Source organism: Pinus tabuliformis, chromosome 9 (genome assembly GCF_031772625.1).
Source record: "Pinus tabuliformis cultivar Carrire ecotype Pingquan chromosome 9, CPIR1, whole genome shotgun sequence".
Taxonomy (NCBI): domain Eukaryota; kingdom Viridiplantae; phylum Streptophyta; class Pinopsida; order Pinales; family Pinaceae; genus Pinus; species Pinus tabuliformis.
The window spans coordinates 641,114,507-641,137,932 of NC_142307.1; positions in this window are offsets into that span (position 1 = coordinate 641,114,507).

Here is a 23,426-nt window from a genome sequence, read left to right on the forward strand (position 1 = left end):
CATCCTTTGAACTGTATAGCAATATTGTGTCTTTTCTGTTTCATATCAAACCCATAGGTCTGAATTTGTATGTGTAAGATGTCACTGATAGTATCATCATAGACATAAACAGAAAAGTTTGGATAACAATCAAACTAGATAGGGCCATGCGACAGAGGAGCTACAATCCCCCCAATTATGAAATCAGTATACTTATTGTGGGTAATATCTCAGACAATAGCCAACACAAAAGTATTTAACCCTTGATGAGTTAAAGGGTTGATTCCAATTCTAATACATCCCAGGTGTAAGTATTGGGTATTTAGTCTTTTAGCCTCGACCTGTAGGGCTTTGGGGTTCAGTAAAGGAATAGTCTGGATACTCTTAACATTCTCTTGTATCTAACTAGTAGACTCTTTAATACTAATTCTAGTAACAGCCTTTAGATGAAACATGGACAGATCATTATAAACTTCTGATGCAGATATTGTAGGTAACTGCCAGCGAGCAGAGTGCTGGGGTTGTTCATACTCAAGTTCAACTTGGTTAAGAACTCTATTGGAACTTGACGCAAACATATCCCTAAGGGGATTCCCTTCTGCAGATGTATCTCTGTCGTCAAGTTCTTGGAAAGAAACAGAATTCCTAAATGAATTCATCTGTATATGAGTATTGGATTTAGAATACCGACCTTCTGAACCAGACGTTACTGGCTCTCATACCAATTTTAGCAGCAAGGGCTTCTGTCACAAGCTTGCTCTGACTCTTGGCCTTGCTGTGTCTCTTCGATTGTCTTTGCGAACCAACTCCTGGTGAACCAGTGGTGAACCCAGTGTGAACCTACTCAAATATTTCACGCTCTGTGACCTCAAGAAACAACTACCTCGCCTAACAATGGTCTGGCATCCCTTCGATTCTTTGGCGAACTCCTAGTGAACTTCCTGTGAACTTCGAATGAAGATTCAAAGACAACTACTACCACGATAGACAATTAAAAATGCGTGGAGATATTCACATGCGGAATGGTGTACTCATATTATTTCAAAAACAGAGATGGATTATAGACTGAAGATTGCAGAGATTACAGACTGCAAATTACAGAGAGAAATTCCTTATCAGAGATTGACTATCGTTGCATTTATCGGACTTTATGCTCTTCTCAAGGAAGGAGCAATACCGAAGGCTACCTGGCAATTGATAGGCTCTGCCTCAGAATATAGACACTTGATTCCTGTACAAACTTGACTGACTGGTAACAGATCTGGCCACTTTAGGTTCTTACCAGTGTCGAGCACACTGATACGCAGGCTTCTTAGATCTCTACAACTCTCTATACTCAAACTCCGAATGCCTCATGAATGAGCCTAACCATCAATTTATAGTAAATGAGAGGGGACAAGAATTCCTGTAGAGCATCGGACAGGTGGATGGAATCATTGCTTTCGGGTAAGACCGAGTTGACATCCGCACAAAGATTCCAGTCCAAAAAAGTAAATCTTACGGAAAATATGTTGTTTATACTATTTACAAAGTGCATGCTTTCATATGATAAAACCCACGAGAAATTATTTTTGGAAATTTACAGTGTGGATGCTTTTTGTACAACAAAGCCCACAAGAAAAGCTGGCCACAATTAAGTCCTTGTGACTGGACAACATAATTACACTATGGATACTTTTACGGATAAGCCCATGAGAACCATCAGAATACTCTGATTTCTGGGAATCTGTCCCTTTTATACATCAATTTGTCCCATGCTTTAATAAAGATTCGCCTAACAATCATGGGTTTTCCCAAAACTATTTGATGTTTGATCTTAGTTAGGATTAACCATTCATAATGACCTTTCATGTATTCTTTTAAGGAATTGTTTACATCATGGAATGGTGTCCATTCATCATACATTTCTTTAATAGTTTTATATGGGGTATGAAAGCATTCTACGATGTTATGCTCAAAGCATATGTCACAATGTTGCCTGCAAAAGTTTTCATGATAAATTGGATCCATGGCTGTTCTGTTAACCCCATAATCAATCCACCATTGTTGAAACCAATCAGCTTGCTGGTTTTTCTGGAAAGATGCGATTGTACTAAACTTAAGTTTAGTATAATGTGTCTCCTCTTTGTCATCTACATTAAGAAAATCCCACCACAGCTTTTTATATCCTGCAAAATCATAAATAGTGTCAAGAAAGATAATCTTTGGATCGCCTTTTGGCCAGGTGGCTGCATTATGAGTGGACTAGGACCATGATAAATTTCTGGTGTGATGAATACAGAAATATTTCTCATATAAATTTAGGGGTGACCGTTTAACAGAGATTATTTATCAAGACATACATATAATAAGATGAAGCTTTGGTGCATTCGAACTTACTTCTAATTAAAGTCGAAGCTTTCTAAACAGCAGATCTGAGACAAGCAACCTTCCTCAACTGATCATGCGCGAGCAACACGACCTCTCTCCACGGGTCTTCAAAACTCCAGCGCCTTACAGCTCAAGGTTCTTTTGGATACAGGAACTGTCATCAGACAAGCGGCCCAGTAGGCTTCAATAGTAACAAAAACAAGCAGAATACATAAAGCTTATTACAACAAGAAGTCTCAGAGTTCTCTCTCAAGCAATGCTCTGTCAAGCGATGCCTTGAACATCTGCAGACTCTTTCTTATATAGAGTTCTAGCTAATCTAATCATACCTAAGCAATGACGTAAAAAGGAAATTATTGAGGGTCCTGTCGGTATTTCTTTCACCGACGGTGTCTACTTAATCTTTTCGAGTACAAATATTCCTGCTACAACATGTGACCACATTATCACATTGCTAGCAAAAGATTCTACCATGGTCCCATAAGACTCTTATCTGAATCGTCTCGTTCTGAAGATCCTGGAGATGGCTCGTACTCATCGAGTATTCTTTGATAGTGGCGGTCTATCAGTGGATTATATTCTTCGTCGATATCTGCTTCTGGGTCCTGGGCATCTGTCATATCGTCTTTTCCTTTGGCATCTTTATCTAAAATTATTGTCCTTCGAGATGCTGCTTTTGAAGATTCTCCCTTTTCCATATTTGTCTTTATCTTGTGGAGGCCCGGTTGCTGAGGTGTGTACATGGCTTCCTGTTTCTCCCATTTGTTAAGAAAAGGTAAAGCACTTATCTCTATGTCTAGAAAGGAATCTTTATAGACATTTCGGATTGCAGGTGATCTCTGAACTGCCAGCTCAATGCCGTCTAATAATTCCCACTTAAAAATCTGAAATATATTTGTGGACCCTTCTATAGCATGCTGAACCCATGATCTGCAATTATCACTCATGAAATCTTTATGCTGCCACCCTTGCTCAAAAATTACTGAAGTGCAAATTTTCTTTGAGATCATCAAACTGATAATATGAATAGCATTATTGTTCCAATTGGGTGATCTAGCAATTATGGTGACTAAAGCCTTTTGATTAATTACAAATTTGAAAGCTTTAGGCTCTCCTTGTAAATCTTCCATTTTATATAGAATCTGGAGTTTTTCTATCAACTTTAGGTTTCCGAATTCATGAAACCAGTCGGCATGCTGCTTGATCATTTCATGATTCTTGCTTGTTTCTATTTCTCTGATTCTTTCATGGCTGAATACCTGTGCGAATGGATTAGGATCAATGCTTTCTCTCAGTCTTAAACTATGAAAATCCCAAGGATATGAGAAAGTTCTGAGATACTGTAATGTCCTTTGAATGCACTGGGATACCCTGGTCGTTAGCTTTTTTCTGCATAAACCTCCTCTCATTTCCCAATTAGCAAATCCTTTGAAAATTTCATATTGAGGGAAAGTGTCGTTGACTACATAGTTTTCATAATATCTCTGCAGGGAAGAGGCTTCCAATTCTTCAAAAATGTCAGGAATCTTTAGAGACACAATAAACTTTTCTAACTCGGTTTTGATAGGAATTTATTCAAGATCCATTAATTTCACACCTGTAAAGATACTTAGGGCAAAATCAATTCCTCCAATGATCTTATAATAATTTATAACTTAAAGAGTCCAGATCATTTCATCAGTGTATACACTAGACCATAAATCAGATAAACTCCTAAAAAAGAGTTTCACCTTCATATTTGGTAAAGGAAATATTTTTACCAATGTATCATCTAGGCCCAGAGAAACACCTAAATTCTTGGATTGCCATGCTTGGCACTTTCTTATCCAAGTATTTCTTCTTAACCTCATTCCTACCACCTTTTTTATTTCTTCTGCAAGATGAACTGCATGACCTTCAAAAATTCTATATCTATCTACAAAAGTAGCAAAATTATCATCCGTTGAACATTTGCCTGGAATATCAAAAAATGAACCTGTACAAGTCCTGACTGCCTAATTCATGTCTCTTGTTAGTGAATCTGTCAAAAAATTTGAATTTCTCGGGATCCACTCAACTTCAAAGTCGAATTGTTGGAACCAGATCTGCCAAGCTAGAATCCTTCCTTTAGTAATTTGTCTTGATATTTTGGCAAATAGAAAATATTTGAAATTCCTGGAATCTGTTCTGATCAAAATTTTTACGGGAGTAAGATATACCTCAAATCGTTGTATCCCGTTGAATATAGCCAATGTTTCCTTTTTGGCTATGAAATAATTCTTCTGGCTAGGTGTAAATTCACCAGAAGCATATGCACAGAGTTTTTCTTCAGATTTACCTTCACTGTCTTTTCTTTGTTCTAATAGAACGGCTGCCCAAAAATCTAAAGAAGCGTCAGTCTATAAGATAAGCAAACCATCGCCTTGTGGCTGAAGCTTTGGCAGGTGTTGACACTCTTCTTTCAATTGTTTAACAGCTTCTGTTGCTTCTTGTGACCATCCCTGTTTGAGATGTTGTCTGATTGCTGCTGTCTTCTTTGTCAAATTTGGAATATACTTGTGAAGATAATTCAAAACTCCCAAGAATCTTTGAATTGTCTTGCTATCCTTCAATTCATCAGGGAATTGTGTCAACTTTGTTAAAACATGAGGTTGCAATTGCACCATTGACAACATTAATTCCCAGAAAATCAATACTATCTTGGAATAAAGACATTTTTCTTTCTGACAGGACTATACCATGTTGTTGAACTTCTTTCGGGAAAATCTCTAAATGCTCTAGATGAGTATGTACATCTGGACTATGAATAAGAATATCATCTATGTATGTTACAATGAAATCATATTTAGCAAAAATAAAATCCATTCTGTGTTGGAAGAATGCAGGGGCGTTTTTTAAACCGAAAGGAACAACCTTTCACTGGTAAAATCCGGCTGGACAAATGAAAGCGGTTTTATGCCGTCTTCTGGCTGGATCTGAATCTAATAATACCCTGACTTCATGTCAAACTTACTAAACACCTTGCTATGCTGAATTTTCTGTATGATTGTCTCAGGCCTTGGCAATGGATAATTAAAGCTCTGATTAATGGCATTGAGGGGTTTATAAATTTATCACCATTCTTGGTTTACCCCTGACTATCTCAGAGTGATTCCTCACTAGAAAAGCTGAGCAAGAATAATGAGATTCACTCGGATCAATGAGCTGCATCTGTAACAGTTCTTTTATCTGCTTCTTTATTTCCTGCTCATCAGAAGGGGTGCAGGGAATCATCTTACCTTTTACTTCATTGTCATGAAAGGTTATGATATCTTGCATCGAGCTCTCTGTTTCCCAAAAGTGCTGTGGGTTTTCTGAGCAACTTTTTAAAAGTCTTTGATGGATATCACCTTGTTCTGTAGACCAGTTGGGATCAATACATGCCAATTGTTTTGTTTTAAATTCTTCTCTTTTTTCATTAAATTGCAGGACTTCCTACCAATCATCAAAATCCTTTTGTGGTTTTCTGGCTCCCATCCTTTTCTGGCTATTTTCATACCTAGCTTCTGAATTTGCAATAAATAATCTAGGAACAGAAATAACTTTCTTTTCCAAATTGATAATCAGCTTATCCGGGCTGATTGCTACTGGAAGCATAGAATTTAGAAATGGCATTCCCAACATTAAACTAGCTGAGGGATCAAAATGCTGAATTACACAAATCTTCACAATGCTTCCCCCAACTTTCAAAGAAATGTTGTCTACATAATGTGTTAAACTTACAGATCCTTCAATTGTTTCTGAAACCAGAATGTTTTTTAATGGTTTCCACAGATATTTGAATAAAGATGGTCTATCCAAATTATTTGATCCTCCGGTATCAACAAATGCATCTACATATACCCATTCATTTTTGACCTGAACTTGTACCGGGATGTAGATAAGGCTATTAGTTTTGACTATCTTTTTCAACAATCTGTTCTTTTAATCTCTGGTTGTGGAAGAATTGTTGACATTGTTGTTCTTTTTTCAAATGGACAAAAAGCATTTATTTCTGGCAAAGGTGACGCAGGTTGCTTACCTTGTTTGATTGATAATGATATTGCACTTGCAAATTCATCGTCTGAGTCTTCTGATGTCTCACTTGTGACTTCATAGTCAGTGTCTCTCTCCTCTTCGCTATAATGGTGTTCTTTTGAAAAATCATCATCAGAACATGACGGACAAAAATTCATTTTCTGAACATTCTCTTCTTCTTCAACATCTGATATTTCAGTTAAGATATATACATCTGAAACATCGTCTTCTGAATCTACAACTGACCAATCATCCTGAAATTCTTCTATATCTATACATGCTTTTAGTTTACTAGATGAATTATGGGGACACTTTCTTGCAAAATGTCCTTCTTTCTTACAGATGAAACAACAGTTGTTGTTTTGAGGTCTGGATCTTTTCTTAAAAAATTTGAATTTTCTGAAAGGCTTTTTTGGATTAGAGACTCTCTTGGGTTTGAATCTACCATACCTTTTTGTTTTCTTCTTGTTTCTGAAAGGTGTTCGTGGTAGCATTATTTTGCAGACATCAGAATTGGGTGTGATGTCGTGCGCCTTCTTTTGCCAGCATAAATATTTTACTTTCTCTGTAACTCTAAACAGAAGATCAACCCAATATATTTGATCTAGTCTTTTACTTTGTACATCTAGATCTTTCGTTACGAGGTCTCCTAGATTGCCTGGTAATTTTGACAAAAATGAAATTTTCTGAGCCACATCATTAGAGAGATTAGATTTAAATAACTTGGCCATAAAATCTTTACTGAATTGATCAAGATATTTCAGATCATTTAATTCCATTCGACTAAGATCAGTTATGATATGCTTCTTCTCATCCACTGGTTCTGGCACGAACTGTGTTTTTAATAATAATTCCAATGTGGACAGTTCGGCTTCCATGACGGCTCTTCTTTCTTCTTCAGATGGTCCCATCCACCAGTCATAGACTATTCCAGTCATTCTTTTCTCTGCTAGGACCATGATGGATATATTATCCAACTTTGTAGTAACCTGCATTTGATATAATGCTCCTATCCAAATCCGGATTGATTCTCCATGGTTTGAAGAATTATCTAGATCTAGGATATAGCCACTAATACTAGCTGCATATAGGTATTCTTCAACTCTAGGATATTTATTGACTTCTTTCAAAATATGTGCGTTATTCTGATTATTTATAGATGACAGAATGAAAGATGGGAATTTAGAGGCAGCTTTTTCTAAGGTCATTACTTCCTTCTTTGATTCAAAAGGTTTATCAGATTTAAATGTCCTGGATTCACTGGTTCCAGTGTCTTTGGAAGTACCTTCTCCTGCACTGTTTGCAGTTGTTTCACCCTTTGCTTCCTCTTCTTCCTCCTCTAGATCCCAATAGTTGGGTGCTGACATATCTATATGGAATTTTGGAGTTTCTTTGGCATTTTTCTTTTGTCTTCTTTTTCTCCTTTCTTCCTTTTCTTGCTTCTCTGATTGTTGCTCATCATATAGCAACTTAAGATTGGAATTTATCAGATCAGCTTGTTTGCGTAGATCATCTAGAACATCTTCTGCATGGGCACACCAAGTTGTTAGATAGTTTCCTATCTGATATACTTGGTCCAAATCATTTGGATTCTGTGAATTATGTTCTAGCAATGGGGCACAGTCAACTCTTGTGGATGGCTGTCTGGTATTGGATGAAGAAGTACAAAACTTTGTTTCTGGTGGAAATTTTCCTCCTCTTACAAATCTACGATTTGCATATTGAAATTCCTCTACTGGCGGGAAAGTATTTACATGTTCTAAACATCTTATTTACTGCAAAAAACAGCTTTTCTTCTGGTATATACAACTGATTTGCATACAGTGGCGTATTGGTGGAAGAACTAGGCTCCTCTGGTATAGGAATATGACGATAGAAAGATCTCCTTCCACTATTATGGATTGGTTCATTCTCTGCTGGTAACACATGTTTTTCTGGCAAAACTATTGTTCGTGGTATTCTGGATTGGCTTGGAATGATTTTAACACAACCATCTGACACAGACATTCTTTTGATCAAACTATTTGAACTATCTGCTGCCAGAGACTTATATTGAATGTACCAATCACTAGGCAAGGCTCTGATACCAAATTTAGGGGTGACCGTTTAACAGAGATTATTTATCAAGACATACAGATAATAAGATGAAGCTTTGGTGCATTCGAACTTACTTCTAATTAAAGTCGAAGCTTTCTAAACAGCAGATCTGAGTCAAGCAAACTTCCTCAACCGATCATGCGCGAGCAACACGACCTCTCTCCACGGGTCTTCAAAACTCCAACGCCTTACAGCTCAAGGTTCTTTTGGATACAGGAACTGTCCTCAGACAGGCGGCCCAGTAGGCTTCAATATTAACAAAAACAAGCAGAATACATAAAGCTTATTACAACAAGAAGTCTCAGAGTTCTCTCTCAAGCAATGCTCTATCAAGCGATGCCTTGAACATCTGCAGACTCTTTCTTATATAGAGTTCTAGCTAATCTAATCCTACCTAAGCAATGACATAAAAAGGAAATTATTGAGGGTCCTGTAGGTATTTCTTTCACCAACGGTGTCTACTTAATCTTTTCCAGTACAAATATTCCTGCTACAACATGTGACCACATTATCCCATTGCTAGCAAAAGATTCTACCATGGTCCCATCGGACTCTTATCTGAATCGTCTCATTCTGAAGATCCTGGAGATGGCTCGTACTCATCGAGTATTCTTTGATAGTGGCGGTCTATCCGTCGATTATATTCTTCGTCGATATCTGCTTCTGGGTCCTCGGCATCTGTCATATCGTCTTTTCCTTTGGCATCTTTATCTAAAATTATTGTCCTTCGAGATGCTGCTTTTGAAGATTCTCCCTTTTCCGTATTTGGCTTTATCTTGTGGAGGCCCGGTTGCTGAGGTGTGTACATGGCTTCCTGCTTCTCCCATTTGTTAAGAAAAGGTAAAGCACTTATCTCTATGTCTAGAAAGGAATCTTTGTAGACATTTCGGATTGCAGGTGATCTCTGAACTGCCAGCTCAATGCCGTCTAATAATTCCCACTTAAAAATCTGAAACATATTTGTGGACCCTTCTATAGCATGTTGAACCCATGATCTCCAATTATCACTCATGAAATCTTTATGCTCCCACCCTTGCTCAAAAATTACTGAAGTGCAAATTTTCTTTGAGATCATCAAACTGATAATATGAATAGCATTATTGTTCCAATTGGGTGATCTAGCAATTATGGTGACTAAAGCCTTTTGATTAATTACAAATTTTAAAGCTTTAGGCTCTCCTTGTAAATCTTCCATTTTATATAGAATCTGGAGTTTTTCTATCAACTTTAGGTTTCCGAATTCATGAAACCAGTCGGAATGCTGCTTGATCATTTCTTGATTGTTGCTTGTTTCTATTTCTCCGATTCTTTCATGGCTGAATACCTGTGCGAATGGATTAGGATCAATGCTTTCTCTCAGTCTTAAACTATGAAAATCCCAAGGATATGAGAAAATTCTGAGATACTGTAATGTCCTTTGAATGCACTGGGATACCCTGGTCGTTAGCTTTTTTCTGCATAAACCTCCTCTCATTTCCCAATCAGCAAATCCTTTGAAAATTTCATATTGAGGGAAAGTGTCGCTCATTGCATAGTTTTCATAATATCTCTGCAGGAAAGAAGCTTCCAATTCTTCAAAAATGTCAGGAATCTTTAGAGACACAATAAACTTTTCTAACTCAGTTTTGATAGGAGTTTCTTTAAGATCCATTAATTTCGCACCTGTAAAGATACTTAGGGAAAAATCAATTCCTCTAATGATCTGATAATAATTTAGAACTTTAAGAGTCTAGATCATTTCATCAGTGTATACACTAGACCATAAATCAGATAAACTCCTAAAAAAGAGTTTCACCTTCATATTTGGTAAAGGAAATATTTTTACCAATGTATCAGCTAGGCCCAGAGAAACACCTAAATTCTTGGATTGCCATGCTTGGCACTTTCTTATCCAAGTATTTCTTCTTAACCTCATTCCTACCACCTTTTTTATTTCTTCTGCAAGATGAACTGCATGACCTTCAAAAATTCTAAATCTATCTACAAAAGTAGCAAAATTATCATCCTTTGAACATTTGCCTGGAATATCAAAAATGAACCTGTACAAGTCCTGAATGCCTTATTCATGTCTCTTGTTAGTGAATCTGTCAAAAAATTTGAATTTCCTGGGATCCACTCAACTTCAAAGTCGAATTGTTGGAATCAGATTTTCCAAGCTAGAATCCTTCCTTTAGCAATTTGTCTTGATATTTTGGCAAATAGAAAATATTTGAAATTCCTGGAATCTGTTATGATAAAAAATTTACGTAGTAAGATATACCTCAAATCGCTGTATCCCATTGAATATAGCTAATGTTTCCTTTTCAGCTATGAAATAATTCTTCTGGCTAGGTGTAAATTCACCAGAAGCATATGCACAGAGTTTTTCTTTAGATTTACCTTCACTGTCTTTTCTTTGTTCTAATAGAACGGCTGCCAAAAATCTAAAAAAGCGTTAGTCTGTAAGATAAGCAAACCATCACCTGATGGCTGAGGCTTTGGCAGGTGTTGACACTCTTCTTTCAATTGTTTAATAGATTATGTTGCTTCTTGTGACCATCCCTGTTTGAGATGTCGTCTGATTGGTGCTGTCTTCTCTGTCAAATTTGGAATATACTTGGGAAGATAATTCAAAACTCCCAAGAATCTTTGAATTGTCTTGGTATCCTTCAATTCATCAAGGAATTGTGTCAATTTTGTTAAAACATGAGTTTGAATTTGAATTGCACCATTGACAACATTAATTCCCAGAAAATCAATACTACCTTGGAATAAAGACATTTTTCTTCCTCACAGGACTATACCATGTTGTTGAACTTCTTCAGGAAAATTTCTAGATGCTCTAGATGAGTATGTACATCTGGACTATGAATAAGAATATCATCTATGTATGTTACAATGAAATCATATTTAGCAAAAATAAAATCCATTCTTCACTGCAAGAATGCAAGGGCGTTTTTTAAACCGAAAGGAACAACCTTCCACTGGTAAAATCCGGTTGGACAAATGAAAGCGGTTTTATGTCGGTCTTCTGGCTGGATTTGAATTTGATAATACCCTGACTTCATGTCAAACTTTCTAAACACCTTGCTATGCTGAATTTTCTGCATGATTGTCTCAGGCCTTGGCAATGGATAATTAAATCTTTGAGTAATGGCATTGAGGGGTTTATAATTTATCACCATTCTTGGTTTATCCCTGACTATCTCAGACTGATTCCTCACTAGAAAAGCTGAGCAAGAATAATGAGATTCACTCAACTCAATCAGCTGCATCTGTAACAGTTCTTTTATCTGCTTCTTTATTTCCTGCTCATCAGAAGGGGTGCAGGGAATCATCTTACCTTTTACTCCATTGTCATACAAGGTTATTATCTCTTGCATCGGGCTCTCTGTTTCCCAAATTTGCTGTGGGTTTTCTGAGCAACTCTTTAAAATTCTTTGATGGATATCACCTTGTTCTGTAGACCAGTTGGGATCAATACATGCCAATTGCTTTGTTTTAGATTCTGCTATTTTTTCATAAAATTGCAGGACTTCCTGCCAATCATCAGAATCCTTTTGTGGTTTTCTGGATCCTATCCTTTTCTGGCTATTTTCATACCTAGCTTCTGAATTTGCAATAAATAATCTAGGAACAAAAATAGCTTTGTTTTTCAAATTGATAATCAGCTTATCCTGGCTAATTCTTACTGGAAGCACAGAATTTAGAAATGGCATTCCCAACATTAAACTAGCTGAGGGATCAAGATGCTGAATTGCAGAAATCTTCACAATACTTCCCCCAACTTTCAAAGAAATGTTGTCTACATAATGTGTTAAACTTACAGATCCTCCAATTGTTTCTGAAACCGGAATGTTTTTTAATGGTTTCCACAGAGATTTGAATAAAGATGGTCTAGCCAAATTATTTGATCCTCCGGTATCAACAAATGCATCTACAGATACCCATTCATTTTTGACCTGAACTTGTACCGGGATGTAGATAAGGCTATTAGTTTTGACTATCTTTTTCAATAATGCACTTTCTTCTTTTCTTTTAATCTCTGGTTGTGGAAGAGTTGTTGACACTGTTGTTCTTTTTTCAAATGGACAAAAATCATTTATTTCTGGCAAAGGTGACACAGGTTGCTTACCTTGTTTGACTGTTAATGATACTGCACTTGCAGATTCATCGTCTGAGTCTTCTGATGTCTCACTTGTGACTTCATAGTCAGTGTCACTCTCCTCTTCGCTATAATGGTGTTGTTTTGAAAAATCATCCTCAGAACATGACGGACAAAAATTCATTTTCTGAAAATTCTCTTCTTCTTCAACATCTGATATTTTAGTTAAGATATATACATCTGAAACATCGTCTTCTGAATTTACAACTAACCAATCATCCTGAAATTCTTCTATATCTATACATGCTTTTAGTTTACTAGATGAATTCTGGGGACACTTTCTTGCAAAATGTCCTTCTTTCTTACAGCTGAAACAACAGTTGTTGTTTCGAGGTCTAGATCTTTTCTTCAAAAATTTGAATTTTCTGAAAGGCTTTTTTAGATTAGAGACTCTCTTGGGTTTGAATCTACCATACCTTTTTGTTTTCTTCTTGTTTCTGAAAGGTGTCAATGGTAGCATTATTTTGCAGACATCAGAACTGGGTGTGATGTCGTGCGCCTTCTTTTGCCAGCATAAATATTTTACTTTCTATTTAACTCTAAAAAGAAGGTCAACCCAATATATTTGATCTCGTCTTTTACTTTGTACATCTAGATCTCTCATTACGAGGTCTCCTAGATTGCCTGGTAATTTTGACAAAAATGAAATTTTCTGAGCCACATCATTAGAGAGATTAGCTTTAAATACCTTAGCCATAAAATCTTTACTGAATTGATCAAGATATTTCAGATCTTTTAATTCCATTCGTCTAAGATCAGTTATGATTTGCTTCTTCTCATCCACTGGTTCTGGCACAAACTGTGTTTTTAATAATAATTCCAATGTGGACAGTCCGACTTCCATGACGGCTCTTCTTTCTTCTTCAGATGGTCCCATCCACCAATCATAGACTATTCCAGCCATTCTTTTCTCTGCTAGGACCATGATGGATATATTATCCAACTTTTTAGTAACCTACATTTGATATAATGCTCCTATCCAAATCCGGATTGATTCTCCACGGTTTGAAGAATTATCTAGATCTAGGATATAGCCACTAGTATTAGCTGCATACAGGTCCTCTTCAGTTCTAGGATATTTATTGACTTCTTTCAAAATATGTGCCTTATTCTGATTATTTATAGATGGCAGAATGAAAGATAGGAATTTAGAGGCAGCTTTTTCTGAGGTCATTACTTCCTTCTTTGATTCAAAAGGTTTATCAGATTTAAATGTCCTGGATTCACTGGTTAATTTTCCAGTGTCTTTGGAAGTACCTTCTCCTGCATTGTTTGCAGTTGTTTCTCCCTTTGCTTCCTCTTCTTCCTCCTCTAGATCCCAATAGTTGGGTGCAAACATATCTATATGGAATTTTGGAGTTTTTTTGGCCTTTTTCTTTTGTCTTCTTTTTCTCCTTTCTTCCTTTTCTTGCTTCTCTGATTGTTGCTCATCATATAGCAACTTAAGATTGGCATTTATCAGATCAGCTTGTTTGCCTAGATCATCTAGAACATCTTCTGCATGGGCACACCAAGTGGTTAGATAGTTTCCTATCTGATATACTTGGTCCAAATCATTTGGATTCTGTGAATTATGTTCTAGCAATGGGGCACAGTCAGCTCTTGTGGGTGGCTGTCTGGTATTGGATGAAGAAGTACAAAACTTTGTTTTTGGTGGCCATTTTCCTCCTCTTACAAATCTATGATTTGCATATTGAAATTCCTCTACTGGCGGGAAAGTATTTACATAAGTTCTAAACATCTTATTTACTGCAAAAAACGGCTTTTCATCTGGTATATACAACTGATTTGCAGACAGTGGCGTATTGGTGTAAGAACTACGCTGCTCTTTAATAGGAATATGACGATAGAAAGATCTCCTACCACTATTATGGATTGGTTCATTCTCTGCTGGTAACACACGTTTTTCTGGCAAAACTGTTGGTTGTGGTAATCTGGATTGGCTTGGAATGATTTTAACACAACCATCTGACACATACATTCTTTTGATCAAACTATTTGAACTATCTGCGGCCAAAGACTTATATTGAATGTACCAGTCACAAGGCAAGGCTTCTTTATCATAATGAACACCTTCAATCTGTGCATTGCCTACCCCTACTGCAACACAATCCTTCAGCACTGGCTGTTTTAACTTAGGATGTACAGTATTTGTTAATTGAAAAGAGGTCTGGACTATCACAGACAAATATTTGCTATCATCAACCATTGATAGACCTTGTATTCCAATCAAGGCTTTCCAACAATCTTTGAGATGGACATCGGTTAGACTAATTGCATAATCAGGGTAGATTGTTCCATGTTGGCATCCCGAGGAAAGATTTCCCAGTATAGTTCCTATTCGGGCATGATCATATATATTGTGCCTTGTATCAAAAAGTTCTGCTATACATGGAGTGTTTAAACCATGGCGGAACAATGGGGCTAGTCCTATTCTAATCCCCCCAAAATACAAATAGAAAAATCTCTTTTCAGAATGATATTTTCTAAACTTTCTGATTTCTTCCTCAGAAAACAAATTTAAACCTATGATTTGTACAGATGGACCTTTAATTCTGACTTTTAGTTCAACTTCTTTAAAATAGGCCTTCTTGGTCAATTTGAACATCATAGGAAATAGATAAATTTCTTTTGTATCTAATGCAGGCAGATTCCAGTTTTCCGGGTCTTCGACCTTTTCATGTTCTTCTAAATCTATCTCAAGGGATCTATTCTCTACTTCAGACACAGATTTCTTATCAATGGTCGAGAAAGATCTCAAGAAGCTGGCCATGTTGAACTTTTACAATTCTATTCCAGAGATTGACTGAAGTAGCTTTTATTTACTCAGCACTCGTAAAACAAGATGCTTTTCAAAGGCTACCTGGCTAACTTCAGGCTCTGTCTATAGAATATATATTGTCCAAGGAACGGGGTGACCGTTTAACAGAGATTATTTATCAAGACATACATATAATAAGATGAAGCTTTGGTGCATTCGAACTTACTTCTAATTAAAGTCGAAGCTTTCTAAACAGCAGATCTAAGACAAGCAACCTTCCTCAACCGATCATGCGCGAGGACCATGACCTCTCTCCAAGGGTCTTCAAAACTCCAACGCCTTACAACTCAAGGTTCTTTTGGATACAGGAACTGTCCTCAGACAGGCAGCCCAGTAGGCTTCAATAGAAGTCTCAGAGTTCTCTCTCAAGCAATGCTCTGTCAAGCGATGCCTTGAACATCTGCATACTCTTTCTTATATAGAGTTCTAGCTAATCTAATCCTACCTAAGCAATGACGTAAAAAGGAAATTATTGAGGGTCCTGTCGGTATTTCTTTCACCGATGGTGTCTACTCAATCTTTTCCAGTACAAAGATTCCGGCTACAACATGTGACCACATTATCACATTGCTAGCAAAAGATTCTACCATGGTCCCATTGGACTCCTATCTGAGTCGTCTCGTTCTGAAGATCTTGGAGATGGCTCGTACTCATAGAGTATTCTTTGATAGTGGCGGTCTATCAGTCGATTATATTCTTTGTCGATTTCTGCTTCTGGGTCCTGGGCATCTATCATATCGTCTTTTCCTTTGGCATCTTTATCTAAAATTATTGTCCTTCGAGACGCTGCTTTTGAAGATTCTCCCTTTTCCGTATTTGTCTTTATCTTGTGGAGGCCCGGTTGCTGAGGTGTGTACATGGCTTCCTGCTTATCCCATTTGTTAAGAAAAGGTAAAGCACTTATCTCTATGTCTAGAAAGGAATCTTTATAGACATTTCGGATTGCAGGTGATCTCTGAACTGCCAACTCAATGTCGTCTAATAATTCCCACTTAAAAATCTGAAACATATTTGTGGACCCTTCTATAGCATGCTGAACCCATGATCTGCAATTATCACTCATGAAATCTTTATGCTGCCACCCTTGCTAAAAAATCACTGAAGTGCAAATTTTCTTTGAGATCATCAAACTGATAATATGAATAGCATTATTGTTCCAATTGGGTGATCTAGCAATTATGGTGACTAAAGCCTTTTGATTAATTACAAATTTTAAAGCTTTAGGCTCTCCTTGTAAATCTTCCATTTTATTTAGAATCTGGAGTTTTTCGATCAACTTTAGGTTGCCGAATTCATGAAACCAGTCGGCATGCCGCTTGATCATTTCTTGACTGTTGCTTGTTTCTATTTCTCTGATTCTTTCATGGCTGAATACCTGTGCGAATGGATTCGGATCAATGCTTTCTCTCAGTCTTAAACTATGAAAATCCCATGGATATGAGAACGTTCTGAAATACTCCAATGTCCTTTGAATGCACTGGGATACCCTGGTTGTTAGCTTTTTCCTGCATAAACCTCCTCTGATTTCCCAATCAGCGAATCCTTCGAAAATTTTATATTGAGGGAAAGTGTCGTTGACTGCATAGTTTTCATCATATCTCTGCAGGAAAGAGGCCTCCAATTCTTCAAAAATGTCAGGAATCTTTAGATACACAATAAACTTTTCTAACTCGGTTTTGATAGGAATTTCTTCAAGATCCATTAATTTCGCACCTGTAAAGATACTTAGGGCAAAATCAATTCCTCCAATGATCTGATAATAATTTAGAACTTTAAGAGTTCAGATCATTTCATCAATGTATACACTAGACCATAAATCAGATAAACTCCTAAAAAAGAGTTTCACCTTCATATTTGGTAAAGGAAATATTTTTACCAATGTATCATCTAGGCCCAGAGAAACACCTAAATTCTTGGATTGCCATGCTTGGCACTTTTTTATCCAAGTACTTCTTCTTAACCTCGTTCCTACCACCTTTTTTATTTCTTCTGCAAGATGCATTGCATGACCTTCAAAAATTCTAAATCTATCTACAAAAGTAGCAAAATTATCATCCTTTGAACATTTGCCTGGAATATCAAAAAATGAACCTGTACAAGTCCTGAATGCCTTATTCATGTCTCTTGTTAGTGAATCTGTAAAAAAATTTGAATTTCCTAGGATCCACTCAACTTCAAAGTCGAATTGTTGGAACAAGATCTGCCAAGCTAGAATCCTTCCTTTAGCAATTTGCCTTGATATTTTGGCAAATAGAAAATATTTGAAATTCCTGGAATCTGTTCTGATCAAAAATTTTACGGGAGTAAGATATTCCTCAAATCACTGTATCCCGTTAAATATAACCAATGTTCCTTTTCGGCTATGAAATAATTCTTCTGGCTAGGTGTAAATTCACCAGAAGGATATGCACAAAGTTTTTCTTCTGATTTACCTTCACTGTCTTTTCTTTGTTCTAATAGAACGGCTGCCCAAAAATCTAAAGAAGCGTCAGTCTGTAAGATAAGCAAACCATCACCTGGTGGCTGAAGCTTTGGCAGGTGTTGACACTCTTCTTTCAATTGTTTAACAGCTTTTGTTGCTTCTTGTGACCATCCCTGTTTGAGATGTCGTCTGATTGGTGTTGTCTTCTCTGTCAAATTTGGAATATACTTGTGAAGATAATTCAAAACTCCTAAGAATCTTTGCATTGTCTTGGTATCCTTCAATTCATCAGGGAATTGTGTCAATTTTGTTAAAACATGAGGTTGCATTTGAATTGCACCATTGACAACATTAATTCCCAGAAAATCAATACTATCTTGGAATAAAGACATTTTTCTTTCTGACAGGACTATACCATGTTGTTGAACTAATTTCAGGAAAATTTCTAAATGCTCTAGATGAGTATGTACATCTGGACTATGAATAAGAATATCATGTATGTATGTTACAATGAAATCATATTTAGCAAAAATAAAATCCATTCTTCGCTGGAAGAATGCAGGGGCGTTTTTTAAACCGAAAGGAACAACCTTCCACTGGTAAAATCCGGCTGGACAAATGAAAGCAGTTTTATGTCGGTCTTCTGGCTGCTAAATCTGATAATACCCTGACTTCATGTCAAACTTACTAAACACCTTGCTATGCTGAATTTTCTGCATGATTGTCTCAGGCCTTGGCAATGGATAATTAAAGCTCTGAGTAATGGCATTGAGGGGTTTATAATTTATCACCATCCTTGTTTTACCCCTGACTATCTCAGAGTGATTCCTCAATAGAAAAGCTGAGCAAGAATAATGAGATTCACTCAGCTCAATGAGCTGCATCTGTAACATTTCTTTTATCTGCTTCTTTATTTCCTGCTCATCAGAAGGGGTGCAGGGAATCATCTTACCTTTTACTCCATTGTCATTCAAGGTTATGATCTCTTGCATCGGGCTCTCTGTTTCCCAAAACTGCTGTGGGTTTTCTCAGCAACTCTTTAAAAGTCTTTGATGGATATCACCTTGTTCTGTAAACCAGTTGGGATCAATACATGCCAATTGTTTTGTTTTAGATTCTGCTATTTTTTCATAAAATTGCAGGACTTCCTGCCAATCATCAGAATCCTTTTGTGGTTTTCTGGCTCCTATCGTTTTCTGGCTATTTTCATACCTAGCTTCTGAATTTGCAATAAAAAATCTAGGAACAAAAATAGCTTTCTTTTTCAAATTGATAATCAGCTTATCCTAGCTGATTGTTACGCGAAGCACAGAATTTAGAAATGGCATTCCCAACATTAAACTAGCTGTGGGATCAAAATGATGAATTGCATAAATCTTCACAATACTTCCCCCAACTTTCAAAGAAATGTTGTCTACATAATGTGTTAAACTTACAGATCCTCCAATTGTTTCTGAAACCAGAATGTTTTTTAATAGTTTCCACAGAGATTTGAATAAAGATGGTCTAGCCAAATTATTTGATCCTCCGGTATCAACAAATGCATCTACAGATACCCATTCATTTTTTACCTGAACTTGTACCGAGATGTAGAAAAGGCTATTAGTTTTGACTATATTTTTCAATAATGCACTTTCTTCTGTTCTTTTAATCTCTGGTTGTGGAAGACTTATTGACAGTGTTGTTCTTTCTTCAAATGGACAAAAAGCATTTATTTCTAGCAAAGGTGCCACAGGTTGCTTACCTTATTTGACTGATAATGATACTGCACTTGCAGGTTCATCGTCTGAGTCTTCTGATGTCTCACTTGTGACTTCATAGTTAGTGTCACTCTCCTCTTCGCTATAATGGTGTTCTTCTAAAAAATCATCATCAGAACATGACGGACAAAAATTCATTTTCTGAACATTCTCTTCTTCTTCAACATCTGATATTTCAGTTAAGATATATACATCTGAAACATCGTCTTCTGAATCTACAACTGACCAATCATCCTAAAATTCTTCTATATCTCTACATGCTTTTAGTTTACTAGATGAATTCTCGGGACACTTTCTTGCAAAATGTCCTTCTTTCTTACAGATGAAACAACAGTTGTTGTTTCGAGGTCTGGATCTTTTCTTCAAAAATTTGAATTTTCTGAAAGGCTTTTTTGGATTAGAGACTCTCTTGGGTTTGAATCTACCATACCTTTTTGTTTTCTTCTTGTTTCTGAAAGGTGTCCATGGTAGCATTATTTTGCAGACATCAGAACTGGGTGTGATGTCGTGCACCTTCTTTTGCCAGCATAAATATTTTACTTTCTCTGTAACTCTAAAAAGAAGGTCAACCCAATATATTTGATCTAGTCTTTTACTTTGTACATCTAGATCTTTCGTTACGAGGTCTCCTAGATTGCCTGGTAATTTTGACAAAAATGAAATTTTCTGAGCCACATCATTAAAGAGATTAGCTTTAAGTACCTTAGCCATAAAATCCTTACTGAATTGATCAAGATATTTCAGATCTTTTAATTCCATTCGGCTAAGATCAGTTATGATTTGCTTCTTCTCATCCACTGGTTCTGGCACAAACTGTGTTTTTAATAATAATTCCAATGTGGACAGTCCGGCTTCCATGACGGCTCTTCTTTCTTCTTCAGATGGTCCCATCCACCAATCATAGACTATTCCAGTCATTCTTTTCTCTGCTAGGACCATGATGTATATATTATCCAACTTTGTAGTAACCTGCATTTGATATAATGCTCCTATCCAAATCCGGATTGATTCTCTAGGGTTTGAAGAATTATATAGATCTAGGATATAGCCACTAGTATTAGCTACATACAGGTCTTCTTCAACTCTAGGATATTTATTGACTTATTTCAAAATATGTGCCTTATTCTGATTATTTATAGATGGCAGAATGAAAGATGGGAATTTAGAGGCAGCTCTTTCTAAGGTCATTACTTCCTTCTTTGATTCAAAAGGTTTATCAGATTTAAATGTCCTGGATTCACTAGTTAATTTTCCAGTGTCTTTGGAAGTACCTTCTCCTGCACTATTTGCAGTTGTTTCTCCCTTTGCTTCCTCTTCTTCCTCCTCTAGATCCCAATAGTTGGGTGCAGACATATCTATATGGAATTTTGGAGTTTCTTTGGCCTTTTTCTTTTGTCTTCTTTTTCTCCTTTCTTCCTTTTCTTGCTTCTCTGATTGTTGCTCATCATATAGCAACTTAAGATTGGCATTTATCAGATCAACTTGTTTGCCTAGATCATCTAGAACATCTTCTGCATGGGCACACCAAGTTGTTAGATAGTTTCCTATCCGATATACTTGGTCCAAATCATTTGAGAGAGCATTGCTTGAGAGAGAACTTTGAGACTTCTTGTTGTAATAAGCTTTATGTATTCTGTTTGCTTTTTGTTAATATTGAAGCCTACTGGGCCGCCTGTCCGAGGACAGTTCCTGTATCCAAAAGAACCTTGAGCTGTAAGGCGTTGGAGTTTTGAAGACCCGTGGAGAGAGGTCGTGTTGCTCACGCATGATCGGTTGAGGAAGGTTGCTTGTCTTAGATCTGCTGTTTAGAAAGCTTCGACTTTAATTAGAAGTAAGTTCGAATGCACCAAAGCTTCATCTTATTATCTGTATGTCTTGATAAATAATCTCTGTTAAACGGTCACCCCTAAATTTGGTATCAGAGCCACACCTCGTTCCTTGGACAATATATATTCTATAGACAGAGCCTGAAGTTAGCCAGGTAGCCTTTGAAAAGCATCTTGTTTACGAGTGCTGAGTAAATAAAAGCTACTTCAGTGAATCTCTAGAATAGAATTGTAAAAGTTCAACATGGCCAGCTTCTTGAGATCTTTCTCGACCATTGATAAGAAATCTGTCTAAAGCAGAGAATGAACCAATCCATAATAGTGGAAGGAGATATTTCTATCGTCATATTGCTATACCAGAGGAGCCTAGTTCTTCCACCTATATGCCACTGTATGCAAATCAGTTGTATATACCAGAAGAAAAGCTGTTTTTTGCAGTAAATAAGATGTTTAGAACTTATGTAAATACTTTCCCGCCAGTAGAGGAATTTCAATATGCAAATCATAGATTTATAAGAGGAGGAAAATGGCCACCAAAAACAAGGTTTTGTACTTCCTCATCCAATACCAAACAGCCACCCACAAGCGTTGACTGTGCCCCATTGCTAGAACATAATTCACAGAATCCAAATGATTTGGACCAAGTATATCAGATAGGAAACTATCTAACAACTTGGTGTGCCCATGCAGAAGATGTTCTAGATTGTCTAGGCAAACAAGCTAATCTGATAAATGCTAATCTTAAGTTGCTATATGATGAGCAACAATCAGAGAAGAAAGAAAAGGAAGAAAGGAGAAAAAGAAGACAAAAGAAAAAGGGCAAATAAACTCCAAAATTCCATATAGATATGTCTATACCCAACTATTGGGATCTAGAGGAGGAAGAAGAGGAAGCAAAGGGAGAAACAACTGCAAACAGTGCAGGAGAAGGTACTTCCAAAGACACTGGAAAATTAACCAGTGAATCCAGGACATTTAAATCTGATAAACCTTTTGAATCAAAGAAGGAAGTAATGACCTTAGAAAAAGATGCCTCTAAATTCCCCTCTTTCATACTGCCATCTATAAATAATCAGAATAAGGCACATATTTTGAAAGAAGTCAATAAATATCCTAGAGTTGAAGAAGACTTGTATGCAACTAATACTAGTGGCTATATCCTAGATCTAGATAATTCTTCAAACCCTGGAGAATCAATCCGGATTTGGATAGGAGCAATATATCAAATGCGGGTTACTACAAAGTTGGATAATATATCCATCATGGTCCTAGCAGAGAAAAGAATGACTAGAATAGTCTATGATTGGTGGATGGGACCATCTGAAGAAGAAAGAAGAGCCATCATGGAAGCCGGACTGTCCACATTGGAATTATTATTGAAAACACAGTTCGTGCCAGAACCAGTGGATGAGAAGAAGCAAATCATAACTGATCTTAGCCGAATGGAATTAAAAGATCTGAAATATCTTGATCAATTCAGTAAAGATTTTATGGCTAAGGTATTTAAAGCTAATCTCTCTAATGATGTGGCTCAGAAAATTTCATTTTTGTCAAAATTACCAGGCAATCTAGGAGACCTCGTAATGAAAGATCTAGATGTACAAAGTAAAAGACTAGATCAAATATATTAGGTTGACCTTCTTTTTAGAGTTACAGAGAAAGTAAAATATTTATGCTGGAAAAAGAAGGCGCACGACATCACACCCAGTTCTGATGTCTGCAAAATAATGCTACCATGGACACCTTTCAGAAAAAAGAAGAAAACAAAAAGGTATGGTAGATTCAAACCCAAGAGAGTCTCTAATCCAAAAAAGCCTTTCAGAAAATTCAAATTTTTGAAGAAAAGATCCAGACCTCGAAACAACAACTGTTGTTTCATGTGTAAGAAAGTAGGACATTTTGCAAGAAAGTGTCCCCAGAATTCATCTAGTAAACTAAAAGCATGTATAGATATAGAAGAATTTCAGGATGA